Raw genomic sequence first — 14,462 nt, 5'->3', positions numbered from 1 at the left:
TTACTTTCAAGTTACTTAAAAGTTATGATAAATAAAAAGGTTTTTTAAAAATCTGTGATGAGGATGAGAACAGTTCTCATTAGCCTCATTCTCCCACTCTTGATATTATGCTTTATCCTGTACCTTCCAAATGCCTAAGGCTCCCTCATACCAGGCCACTTCCCTTAATTAAATCAAAACTTCCTTAAATGCTACTGCATGCTAGAGGGAAATTGCTAGAGCCAAGAAGCAACCTCAGAGGAGGTTGAGGTTGGGGCTGGGGGAGAAGACATGTAGGAGATTGACAAACTGACAAAGCAAAAGACAGCACAAAAGAATTCATCTCACTTTTCCAGGGTATGTGATAATTATCCATACATTCTTCCTGCCATGGATGCTATATCAGAGTTAGCTGCTGCTGCTTAGAGGCTTAAACAACAACAGCCATTTCTTCTACTCAAGAGTCTATAATTTGGGCAGGATACTCTGTCTCTGCTCATGCAGTGTGAACTGGGAGAGCTCACCCCGGGCTGGAAGATAGTTGGAGGTGCCTCTTGGCCATGGGTTCAGCCAGGGCTTGAGCCTAAGGGCCTGGGCTCCTCTCTACATTAGCCACACCACAGGCTGCTTGGACTGCCTCACAGTATGGTTGCTGGGAGTCCAGGGCAAGCATCTCAAGAGAACGATATGGAAGTGAGTAACATTTTTATGATCTAGCTTCAGAAGTCATATAGCTTCATTTCTTCCGAACTCTCTTGGTTGAGGCAGTGGCAAAGGTCCACCCAGTTTCAAGAGGGAGGGGACACAGACACTGACTCAGTGGAGTGTGGCAAGGCGCTTGAAGAATACAAGAGACAAGGCCTATTGTTGCAGCCATCTTTGGAAAACAGAATCTGCCACAGATGCCGTGAGGCACTCTGTGTTTTGCCTTGTGGGGGTCACAACTGTAGTCCACCCGTTCTCAACAAAGCTCCTCCTGGAGGATTGCAGCATGTTGATGAGTTGCTGCAGCTATCTGCTTCTCATCCCTCTAGACCTGACTGATGAAGATATACTTTTTTTTTTTTTAATATTTATTTATTTGGCTGCGCCGGGTCTTAGCTGCGGCGTGCGGGATCTAGTTCCCCAACCAGGGATTGAACCCGGGCCCCCTGCGTTGGGAGCACAGATTCTTAACCACTGGACCACCAGGGAAGTCTCTGAAGATATACTTTTAAAACATCTGATGATTCGTTCAAACTAAGGAACTACTCTTTTCCCCCTAAAACTGAAAACAAAATTATTTCTCCCAGAACAAAAGAAGAATCTTCCCCACGAATTTGCAATTTTCATTGAGAGCAAAGATACAAATTTCTGGCAGCTAAAAGATAGCCATTTTTTAAGGTTTCCAGCTTTCAAAAGCATGTAGGTCTAAACTTTGAGAGGCACAATCAAGAAAAGCTAAACACCAATGAATTTAACTGAAGGATATGAAGAAAGGGAAGAAATTCAGGATAATTTGTTTTCCAGCTTGAGCAGCCAGGTGGAGGAAAGAGCCACTAAGCAAAACGGGGAAGACTGGAGTGGGATGGGAGAAAAGGTTTCGAGAACATTGAAAGCTCTTCTGGGACTTGTTAAGTTTGAGGGGTATAAGGCATCCAAGGGAACGAGTCAAGACAGCGATGTCAAGAGTTTCAGTCAAAGGAGAGACCCAGGGTAGACATACAAATTTTAGATTCGATGGCACTAAACTGGTGCTTGAATCCATGGCAATGAATGAGACGAGCAAGGACGAGCAGAGAGAGAAGAAGAGGGTTGAGGGCCAGGGCTGAAGAACTCTAAGATTTGGACATTAGTTAGAAAAAGGGAAGGTTAGCAAAGCAAAGCTCAGAAGGAGAAGTTTGTGTGAAGGGAGAGTGAAACCAAGGAATATAGGAGAGTGTTTCAAAAGTGAGAGGCCAAATAATATGCAGACGCTTGAACTGGGCCACTCAAATGGAGGAGATTTTTTGGAGAGGGTCTCTCGTTTGCAGGGCTGTGGGGAGGGACAGCAAATGATTTCTCCTGTGGATGGCTATGAAAGGGTAACTATCTTGGGGAAATTCAACTGTTGGATCATGCCTTTCCACATTTGGAGGGTGATAAAGGCTAGAATAACAAATGGGGCAGGGGGAGGGGGTGGGGGGGGACAAGGAGAGGGCTAGACACAAGGAAACTTCCCTTGTGTCCCTCTGAGCCCCAAAATGAACTCAGCTTTTATTGCTGTGGCTCACTAACAGTCAAGTCCCAAGGGTTCACTCTATTAATAATCACTTGCAGGAAACTGATTGCATAGTTATCTGAATTTCTTTAGAAATAAATTATCATTCTGGCATTCTACAGGAAATGGCTGTCATCTCATCCTTGGGTCATTTTGTTTAAGACATGCTGACTTGCATTGCTTTCTCACAGTTTCAGCCAAGAACGTCAGTTCATGGCAGGACGGGAGGTGGGAGATGGAAGGAAGCAGGCTCCGTCCACTCTTCCCGGCAGTGTAACCAGGAATCTCACAAACATGCTGGCATATGAGACTGGAAACCCTTTTCCCAGATCCTTTTCCAGACAGGATCATGTCTTCTTCATTTCTTTACCCTCCTCAGAGCTTGGCAGATAGCTTTGCACATAGGAAGCACTCCACAAATAGTTCATTCAATAAGTATTTACTGAGTGCCTACTATGTGCCTCTCTGTGCCTCAGTTTATGAACTTATTAAATGGGGATAATATTAGAACCTACCTCACAGGGCTGATGTAAAGATACAATGAATCATATATATAAAGTGTTTAGAAGAGTACCTAACACACAGTAAGTGCCCAAGAAAAGTAAATTACCTTTGTTATCATTCTTGTCATTTGCCAAGCATTATGTGAAGCTCTGGGGACAAAGCAGTTAAAAAAAAAGAAAAAAAAACTCTATTTCAAGGAGCTTAAATTCAAAAGCTGTTGTAGAATGAATAAATAACATTTACCAACAATTTCTGTAAAGGAATGTTTCCCTTTGTACTTTCTCTAGATCTCTCTACTCACTCCCGCATCTCTACTAATTAAAAACAAACCAAAAACAAAGAAGCAGAAATTTCTTATGAGACTCTCGCATGAGTGATTTCCTTGGAGTGGAAGCGTTTGCTTGGGGAGCTCGGGCAAGGGCCAGCCACACTATGAAATTGGAGGGAGCGCCCGGCTCTAGGAGCACCCACAGTGATGGCCTCGGCTCAGCCAATGTCCCCCGAGTGTGCTCTGTGCACAGCCCGGCCCTGGACACGAGGATGGACACCGGGGCGTGGCATCCGCTCTCAGGAGCTCCGAAGGGAGCCCAGCCTGGTCATCCCTGCCTCGGCTAAGCTGCCTGCACTGCCAGAATTCACACGTTTTCTAATATAGGATGAAGTTGCGTTGCCTGTAGTCAACTTGCATGAAGACTGCAGAAATACTGATTCCCAAACCCCACCCTGCATGAAAATACTCCGGGGAGGGGAGGTGGCCTGGGCAGAGAGGCGAGGGGAGGAGGGAGTGGGTGGGAATCTGAACTTCTAACACAATTACTGGTGACTCCAAGACACACTAAAGTTTGAATATTGTGCTTACTGGGTTTAGCGGAAGCTGGACTCTGCTGTTTACCTGTAGGCTCATATTACCTGTAGGCTTTAACAGCTCGGGTTTACTCCAATTTCTGAGCTCTCAAGCCTTGTATGAATTACATGAGTGTTTGTTAGTTATGTTTATACCAACTACTCTGCTTTTGGCTTTTCAAAGCATCTTACTAGATGATAGTTTTTAAATGTCACTTCATTCATCAACATCCAAATAAAAGTACTGTGCTTTAATTTTTTGCAAACGATAAACATGAATATGTTCACCATCATTCCAGTTTCTCACATCTTTCTACAAAAAGAAAAAAATCCTCATAAATAGCTTTGTGCATTGTATTAGTTACCTGTTCATACATAACAAATTTCCCTATACTTCGTGGCTTAAAACAACAATGATCATGTATTGTACCTTGTGTTTTCTATGAGTCAGGAATTCACGTAGAATCAATGGGAACAGCTTGCCTTTGCTCCATCATACCTAATTCTCAGTTCAAAGCCTCAAAGGCCAGGATTTGGGACCATCTGAAGTCCATTCATTCACATGTCTGGTGGCTGATGCTGCCTTATTGGCTGAGGGCCTTGCTGGGACTGTTGGCCAGAGCACCCACATGTGGCCTCTCCATATAGCTTGGTCTTCATCAAAATATGGTGGTGGGTTCCAAGGACAAGCATGGAGGGTGGGGAGATCCTTTGTATGACTGAGCTAAGAAGTCACATGGCATCACTTCCATTGCTGCTCCATTGGTTGGCAGTCACAGGCTTCCACTCAGATTCAAAGAGAGGGAACACACACCCCTACGTGTGAGAATATCAGTCACACAGTCACACTGTAAGAAGAGTGTGTGGGGTGGGATAAGCATGAGGAGGGTCATCTTTGAAAAACGCAATCTGCTATATTGCATGTAATTGGTAATAGGAACTTGTGATAAGATACTCCCAGCACATGTTGATATACTTATCCTTGAACACTGACACATAATTAATGAGGTTAGTGATTTAGAAATATATGGCTGAGACTAACTTGGATCCCACCTAGGTTAAGACCCTTCCAGGGTGATATCAGAGCATATTTGCACTTACCACATGGAACTGAAATTGCCCTGCTGTCTGTCTCCCCTGAGAGAGTGACCTATAGTCAGGGATTGTGTCTTGTTCACTTCTGGATTCTCAGTGCTCTGTGATGCCCAGCTATGTGCCTTGTGCTGTTCACCCCACCAGTTCTGGGTGACCCAAGAAGCTGACCAAGCACATGCCCAGGGACCCAGCGAAACAGGGACACAGCGAGAGACAAGAGAAAGAACAAGATGCTTCTAATCATTTATCTAAGATTAAATTTTTTTTGTCAATTAAAATTAAAATTTTTTAATTAAAAATGCATTTGAAATTCAGCACATATAAATGATATGTCATTTCAAAAAATAAACATTTATTTTGAACTAGAAATGATAGGACAGGGAAACCATGATCTTTTCAGGGCTCAAGAGCTTGCAAGAGGGACTCCCCTGGTGGCGCAGTAGTTGAGAGTCCGCCTGCCAATGCAGGGGACACGGGTTCGAGCCCTGGTCCGGGAAGATCCCACATGCCGCGGAGCAACTAAGCCCGTGCACCACAACTACTGAGCCTGCGCTCTACAGCCCGCGAGCCACAACTACTGAAGCCCGTGCGCCTAGAGCCCGCGCTCCGCAACAAGAGAAGCCACCACAATGAGAAGCCCACACACCGCAATGAGGAGTAGCCCCTGCTCGCTGCTCTAGAGAAAGCCTGAGTGCAGCAACGAAGACCCAACACAGCCAAAACTAAATAAATAAATTTTTTTAAAAAAGAAAAAAGCTTGCAAAATTCCACCTGCGACTCTTTTTCTGCTGTGGACTCTTCACCATGGTGCGGTTACCTCCACACCTGTCCATCCCCACAGGTGAGATCCTGTGGAGGGGATGCCGTTCTCGACACTGCTCCAGCCCTTTATTCTCTTCTACCATCACAGACACAGCATTATGGGTGTATTATGCTTTTCTAAAACATCAGTAGCTACTACAAGGAATTACAATGGACAAGAAGAAAAAAAGAAATGATTAAAACGTGTATATAAAACCTATAAAACGAAGCATATAAAATACTTTGAAAGAAAAACTATAGGTTGTGCATATTTGGGTTTACTTTGTATGTTAGATTTTGTTGGAAACAAAAGTCTTCAAGATAAATTGATAAAATGAAAACAATAAACAAGGCCAAGAGGAACGTACACTTATTGTATACAAGAAAAAACAATATCAAGATGGACATCCTTGTAGTACATCTACTATCCCTGTAGGATACAAAAGAAACTGGCATCAGTGAACATCTTCATACAAGGGGACAGTGTAACTGGGGGCCAGAGAGGAAAGGAGACTTACTTTTCACGATGCACTCTTTTATAGTTTTGAATTTTGTACCATTTACCTATATTATCCTTTCCAAGTAAATGACACGATATTTAGAAAGAAAAATAATGAAAGCGGTCAGTAAATAATAGTAGAAGAGAAATCGAATTCATTTAATCAGTAGAACCAAACAAACAAGGCTTTGTCAGCAAGAAAACAGTGCCTGGGTCAACAAGACGCAGAGGAAATACTGGACAGTTTCACTTTCTTGAGATGAGAGGCAAGACGGAAGGCCTGGGGTTGGGGGTGGGGAATTTAGGAGGAATCTGTGCAGAGGTCATACAATGAAACCACATGAGGGAGGTGGTCTAGTGGGGGGATGTATTAACAGAAAGGAATACACAGTACGGAGACCTGACTGGCATGATCAAGGTCTGGGAAAGCTTCTCAAGGAAACTGACAATTGAGTTGAGATCTAGAAGATGATTAGGAATCAACTAGCCAAGAGGGACAGGAAGGGCAGCGCAGGCAGTGAGTGAAAAGAGTAGGTGCAAAGGCACTGTGGGGGGGGAGAGCACAGACTCAATTCACCCCAAGTGCCCACACACATGGCTACCCACTGCCACCAGTTTATCCTGATTTAGCAGTCAAGATGTTCAACCCTCCCTCTCTCCAAGAGAAACCCTCCTCCATAGAGCTAAACCGCGGTGGGGAGGCAGTGCCAGTCTGTGTATCAGGGGGAAGGCATTTGATATAAATTGCATGGAGCCTGGGATTTCCTCTATTTGTTCACTGGTATATCTAGTATTATTACCTCCATTAGAAACTAAAGCACAGTTAAGAGAATCCCCTTGTCTGTCCAAGATTACACAGTTAGTGAGTACAGGGTATTTTTGGGTGCTCATTCAGGTATGCAGGTATGGTTTCATCCAGGCTCTGGCTCCAATTCCCTTGGCTCTACTCAATCCTCCCCCATTGGTATTCTCTCTGCACCTCAGAAAAACTGATGGAGAAGCTTTGTGCTAAAGAGCCAACAAACGAGCATTTAAATAATATCCCTGGAGACTTATAGTTAAAAACCAAGAGACTGGGGACTTCCCCGGTGAAGCAGGGGATAAGACTCCACGCTCCCAATGCAGGGAGCCCGGTTTCAATCCCTGGTCAGGGAACTAGATCCCACATGCGTGCTGCAACTAAGAGTTCACATGCCACAACTAAGGAGCCCACATGCCGCAACTAAGGAGCCCACCTGCCACAACTAAGACCTGGTGCAACCAAATAAATAAATATTAAAAAAAAAAAAAAGAAAAAAGAAACATTAGTTAATTAATTTTAAAAAAATAAAAAATAAAACCAAGAGACTGGGAAGAGGGTCATCAGCAGAAAGGAGAGAGTTCAGTGAATTTCTAGATGTAAACTAGGTGGAGAAATGGTAGTTGAAGAAAAACTAGAGGAAGTTATATTCTAGAATACTTATAGAGGAGGCTAAAAAGTAGTGGGAGATGCTCTTTGCTATAAAATCCTGGAGACTGTTTCAGAAATACTGAAAACGATGGAAGATGGAATAAGACATGCATTGGCATCAGAAGCAACAGCTGAATGAAATAACATGAGATTTTCCTAGCACTGAAGGATATGAGTTTTTGCAGTGAAAGGACCCACAAAGGAGCCAGCCCAATGAAAAGGGGACAATCTACAACTAGATATCTTATTGTAAAATTTCAGAAACACAAGCATAAAAAAGAAAATTCTAAAAGCTTCCAAAAACATATTGCTTACAAAGGAATAAGAATGAGATTGACTTCTCCTCAGTCACGTCAGAGAGTAGAAGACCATGGAGCAATGCCTTCAAAATTCCAAAGGAAACTTGTAGACAAGAGTGCACATAACATACAAAAACGGCTTCAAAATAATAATAAATGGACACCCAGGAACCCTCCACTCCACTGAAGATACTTAATATCACCAGTACCTGTGATATACTTGAGGTCCGCACCCTGAACCTGCCCCCTCTTCCCCCACCTTGATTTCCATTATAGTTTCACCACATACGCATGTCTTGATGACCAATATAATTTTGGTTTGGAAATACGTATTGTAAAACATATATTCATTATGTGAAATTTCTATAAATATCTTCCTACCACGTGTATTCTTCTGACTTGCTTTTTTTCCATGCGTTTTTGAGCTCACCCATGTGGGTAGAGACCACTGAGGTCCAGGCACTTTCACTGCATTATAATATTATTTGTCTCATAGTAATACAGTGACACTAGCTTGCTTTTGGCTAGTTGCCTGGTAGACTTTTATCTATCCCTTGACTTTTAAAGTTTCTGTATATTATGTTCCTGCAAATCTTGATTAGAACGTGTGGCTAGTTCTATTTCTTTATTTTAAAAATCTGATCTGAGAACTTTGTGTTTGAACTGAGGTATTTAAAGTGAGTACTACATCTGGGGGGGAAAATCTGCCATCTTATTTTCTGCTTTCTATTTCTCTTTTTCTATCTCTCTCTCTCTTTTCCTTCTTTTTCCTTGCCTTCTTTTGGCTTGAGTCTCCCCTTCCACCTCATTCCTCCTTCCCATAAGGGAATTTATTTTAAACATAGAATTATAAGTCTAGTTGAACTACAAAGTGTGAGGGAAGAATAAAAAAAATTTTTCAGGCATGCAAAGACTCAAAAAATGCACTTCCCATACTTCCTGTCTTAGGAAGTCACATTCAATGCAGTTGAGCTAAATGAGAGAGTGAACCATGAAAAAGGATGACTTAGAATCTGAAAAATCCTGGGGAGAAATAAAGAAAAGATTCGGGTGGATAGAAACCCAGCAGGTTTAGAGAACAACTAGCCCAAACTGGGCAAGAAGATAGAGGTTTTTAGGAAGGAGCAATCCAGGGAAAACAGAATTCCCAAGATTTGAAACTGGCATCGAGAAGATGATTAAAGCATGTAATAAGTGAATAGAAACTTCAGAGGAAAAAAAAAAATCCTGACTCTTCAGTTAACTAACTCTGTGACCTTCTGCTTGTTGCTTTTCTGCCTGGCAGTTTCATCACTCATAAAATAAGGTTAATAAGAGTCCTTCATCATAGGGCTGTCATGAGGACTAAGTTAATAATTGCAGAGTGATTAGAAAAGTGCCCAGCAACTAGTAAGGGTGTGTTAAATGGATAAAGAAAAATGAAGTTTGGCTCTGCCTTTAAAAATAATCACAGAGTCACAATAATATTCATATTGATTTTTTTAAAAACTAATTAGATTCAACAATTGGGCAATGTACACGTTTCTTAATTATGGGTAGAGAACAGGATGCGAGTTTTATCAATTTCAAAAACACAAAAGTAAAAACAGAGAGGTCACCTGAGTGCAGTGGGATGCCAGTGACACACAGCTCAGTTCCTGGGTTCCTACTGAGCCATCACACAGGGACCAAGGGACACACTGGGTCAATTGTGCCCTCCTCTTCAGCGTGCTTCTCCCAAGTGCCAGGCAAGCCTGTGATAAAAGAAATTTCCACATATTGAGATATAGGGAAGTCATTCTGGCTTATGCATGAGTTAACTTGAATTTTATGCTAACTAAAATAGCCTGTTTGTGGCCTATCAAACATACATTGTACATCTGCTTTAATTACTACAGAAAAGGGCACATTGACCAGTAGTAAAGAATGTCCAAGTGAAAAATAAAGATTAAATGCCTCTCTTCCTGGGACACTAACCCTGGTACTCCTTTGATGATAAGACTCCCTTCCCAGGTGCCAAGGCCATGCTGACTTGTGCTGATCTATGTGTTTTGTTTTGTTTTTTCTATACGTGTTGATCTATGTGTGTTTTTTTTGTTTGTTTGTTTGTTTTTGAAACCTTGAAGATATGTATCCTTAACTTGTTTAATGTTCTTTGTTCTGACAAGACGTAAAACTGTGCTGGAAACCGTGCTTCTCAGAGTAATCTGGGAAGCTGGCTTCCAGGCTAATCCTTAGTTTGACTCAAATAAAACTCTTTTGTTATCAGAGATTGTTTATTGATTATTTTCGTTAACACTGTGCTACCACAGGTTGAATCTTTGCAGTTTCCGCTCCAGCCTGTCAAGATGAGTCCCATCATTTTATATGATTTTGTCTATCCTGAGGCAGGCACCCACTCCCTATTTCAGACAAGGCCAGTCTGCAATAAAAAAGAACAAAGATGAGACAGAAAGAGATCGCAACCCTATTCAAGTCCCTGGTTCCAGTCATTTGGAAGGGCTGTTTATATCCCTGCCCTCAGGCTCTTGCTTCTTATTTTCATGTTTTGTTTGGGAAAAAGGGGCAGGTAAGTGGGTTCTGTTACTTGCAGCCTACACACAGCCTCTCCCTAATGGAAGTTACTACATTTCATGAAGAAAGCTGGGCCTGTCTACAAGTCTGTAGCCACTGAGTATGGAGACAGGGTCCCTCCAAGAAATGGAGAATCTTCCATCTAGCTGCAGAAGGACAGGAACTTAATCTGCAGTTAGGATTCCCACAATAAGATATATGGAAACAAATGTCACAACTTCTTCCATAGCACCTCCTCATTATCATAAAACTGTGTTCTCAGTTGCAACCTTCTGGAAATGTATTTCCACCAGATATAAACTGACGAGTTGCTGGCATGAGCTGGGGGTGAATGAGCATCTAAGCAAGGAAATAGATTTCCACAGAAATTGGTCTTGTAGTATTGATCTTCTCCTTTACCAAGTGTGTTGTAAATCATCTGGTCTTTATTTGTTCATTTTCCTTCCCTGGGAGAGAATGTTTGGTTAGAGACGTAACTACGTGAGCTGGACCCTTTCTCTGTGCTGCACTTACTGTATAAGCCAGCTCCCCCCCATTTAGAGGTAACAGGCTCTTAGTCTTCTCTCCACAGGAAGGTTAATGACTTGTATACGTTAACTACAAAACAAGAGCTCATAAACCAAAACGATCTTTGGCATCCGTCCTTTTTCAGACAGGATATGACTTCTTCTGCAGAGCTGCCAAGATTTCTAACAATGTTTGTAACAATGGGCCCAGAGGACAAGCAAAGGAAATCAATATTCATTTACACGTGACCTGATAAAAGCCTGAGAAATAGAAATATTTTGCCCTCATTTGCATCTGGAGATGCTCAATTTTTCTATGAAAATTTTTATATCATGGCCAGTTTTCTGGCTAGAAGAATATTAATTATAATTTCACAAGAAACTGGCCCTCTATTCGATATGAATGATAGCTCCAGTTATTCCAGATGCTGATTAGAGAATGGCATTGAACACAGAGCTTAGCTCCAGCTGTTTCCTTTTAAAGAATAAAAAGGATTTCTAACTCACGGCTTTTTAAAATTTGACATATGATTCACATACCATAAAATTCACCCTTTTAAAGCACAATTCAGTGGGTTTTGGTATATTCACAAAGTTGTGCAAAGCTGGGGCTGTGGGTTGGGTCTCAGTTCCCCTCCACATAAGTACAAAATAGATAAAGGAAGATAAACCAGAAACTAAAGAGACAGGGGATGGATAGGAAAGGGGGGTGAGGGGATGGTAACAGGACAGCAGAGATGAAGAGGGAGTGACCTTTTTCTGAATAGATCTTACATTACCACACCAAAGGGGACAGGAAAGAAAAGAAGTAACCTAAGTAACTTTGGAAAACAGTGTTTTGACTTGATCCTGTAAAGCTAAAAAAGCAAAAAGAACTGTACACAACACTGTAGTCTAGTTGGTAAATTGGCTTCTCACAGAGGTGTTGGTTAGCAATTCTGAAAGCATCGTGTGTACATAAAAGGGTTGGATTGAACAAATAAGTAAATATATTGTAGATAATGAAAGCTAAGTTTTTCACTGCCTGAAAAAGAACTTAAAATAAGGCAAGGAGGAAAGCTAGAATTAAACCTCGTGGAATTGGATTAGAATTAGAGGTATCAGTGTGAAGTCACAGTTTTGATTGATAATGATGGGCGTATGCACGCATATCCATATATGTACATGTATACACATTCATTCATGTGTATAAGTAAATATACATATATCACCTCTCTTTACTGAAGGAGCCTAAAAGCAATGAGAATCCAACAGCAATGAGCCCGCCTAGCACCCAGATCTTTTCTAAATACCGTTCTCCAATGAAAAGACCCAGGGCTCCTTGGAGAAGAGGTTAATTCCACATAGGTACTCTTCAAACATGTCAAAGTCATGTAAAGCAAGAAAAACCTGGGGCACTTCTCCAGATCGGAGGAGACTAAAGAGAGAGATGACAACTAAATGTAGGGTGGAATCCTGGATTGGATCCTTGAACAGAGAATGGAAAAACTATTAAGATTCAAATAGTTTTGTCTGTGGTTGAGTTAATGTTCTTGTACCAATGTTAATTTTCAATTTTTGATCATCTTACTATGGCTATATGAGATGTTAATTTTTTTTTTTGTCTTAGATGTATTTTTTTTAATTTATTTATTTATTTTTGGCTGCGTTGGGTCTTCGTTTCTGTGCGAGGGCTTTCTCTAGTTGCAGCAAGCAGGGGCCACTCTTCATCGCGGTGTGCGGGCCTCTCACTGTCACGGCCTCTCCCGTTGCGGAGCACAGGCTCCAGACGCGCAGGCTCAGTAGTTGTGGCTCACGGGCCCAGTTGCTCCGCGGCATGTGGGATCTTCCCAGACCAGGGCTCGAACCCGTGTCCCCTGCACTGGCAGGCGGATTCTCAACCACTGCACCACCAGGGAAGCCCATGAGATGTTAATTTTAAAGGAAGCTAGGTGAAGGGCATATGAGAACTCTTCTATTTTTGCAACTTTTCTGTTAAGTCAAAAATTGTTTCAAAATTTTAAAAAAGGTTTCCTTCACATAGAATTCACTGTCCTTGAGTGTCCTTCTCCCATTGCCCCCAGCGTAGCTCAAAGGGATAGACTGTGTAGTTAAGCTCTTTTATCCCTTACCCTGGGTAGCATAGCAGGCTAAACACAGACTTGACATGATTTGACCCTTTCTTTCGTGTATTCTTTCAGGCCTGGGACCAGGGTGAGGTAAACAAAAAGCCTATGGGCACAGAATTTAAGAAGACACTCACTCTTAGTGAAATTGCTGGGCCAAAGGATAAGTCTATTTTTTGATTCTGCTATGTATGTATATAGCCAATACTGCCTGCCAAAAAGAGAGTACCAATTTATAATGCCACCAAAAGTCAATGAGTCTATCATCCATTTCGCAAAACCTTGTCAATACTGGATGTCACCTGGGTGGGAGGTGTGCGGGGGGGGGGGGATCATTGTTTCAGATTATAGTTGGTATCTCAACAGTCTTTCAGTGATATCAGCTAACATACATCGAACATTAAGCCTGGACTAAGCCTGACTTCCCTGGCGGTCCAGTGGCTAAGGCTCCACGCTTCCACTGCAGGGGGCTCGGGTTCGATCTCTGGTCAGGGAATAAGATCCCACGTGCCGTGCGGCATGACCAAAAAAAAATTTTTTTTGATTTAAAAATAATAATAAAATAAAACAGACTAAGCCTTATCAATGACACCCAATGACTTTGGTAGGTAAACCTTATTTTTCTGATTTTAGAGGTAAGGAAACCAAAGTTTAGACTTTTTAGTTGACTTTCCAAGTCCACACAGCTAACAGGATTTTATCCCCTGTCAGCTCAGCTACAAACTATGGCACTTTTTACTACATCACGCCCAATCTCTTTACACTGTTTCTTTTACATTTGAATTTCTTCCTTTTGAAATACCTGTTCATAACATTTTGATTTCTGATTCCGTAATTTGAGCCTTTCAGAAATGAACGTGGCCCAGCCTTCTCACTCCCTCTCAGTTTGTGAGGAACGGCAGATGTTTCCCACTAGAGCGAGGCTAGCGTCAGACTGTAGGGTGAGAATGCGAGGCAGGATGTGGTGCAGACCTCCACAGACACAGATTAGAGTCCCTTTTCAGCCAGTTCCTAGCTGCCAACTTCTAGCCACTGAGCACTGTTGTGACTCAGTTTCCTTGCCAGTTAAATGGGGATGATAATCATACCTACCCCACAGACTTGTGAGGAGAATTCAATAAATTAATACATGAAAAGCATTTAGTACAGTGCCTAACACTTAGTAGGCATTTATTTAACCAATGCCAGGGAGAACAAAGGAGTCCAAAGAGGCAGAAGAAAAAAAGAAAAGTGTCTGATTAGGTATGGAATTCCAGATAGCCTGTTTTCTCCTTAACCCTACCTACAAGCTCCCCAATTTAAAAATGGCAATAAATACACACTAAATCTTATTTATTGTATTAAAGGGAAAAAGTAAAATTTAAAAATTGGTAAGCTCTGCCAGACATGTAAAACCAGTCAAATTATATAATGAATCAAATCCTTTTGCCCCCCCCCAAAAAGATACATGAGTGTACTTAACACAATGTAGGAGAAGGAACACAATTTTGGGGGCAAGAAATGCTTTCATTTTCAAAATAACAGAAACATACCTTGAACACTCCTCTGCCCAGATTGCACTGGCCAATGAAAAACCACTGATTATGTAC

Source organism: Eubalaena glacialis, chromosome 5 (assembly GCF_028564815.1).
Source record: "Eubalaena glacialis isolate mEubGla1 chromosome 5, mEubGla1.1.hap2.+ XY, whole genome shotgun sequence".
NCBI lineage: Eukaryota > Metazoa > Chordata > Mammalia > Artiodactyla > Balaenidae > Eubalaena > Eubalaena glacialis.
This window is presented reverse-complemented; position numbering follows the sequence as displayed.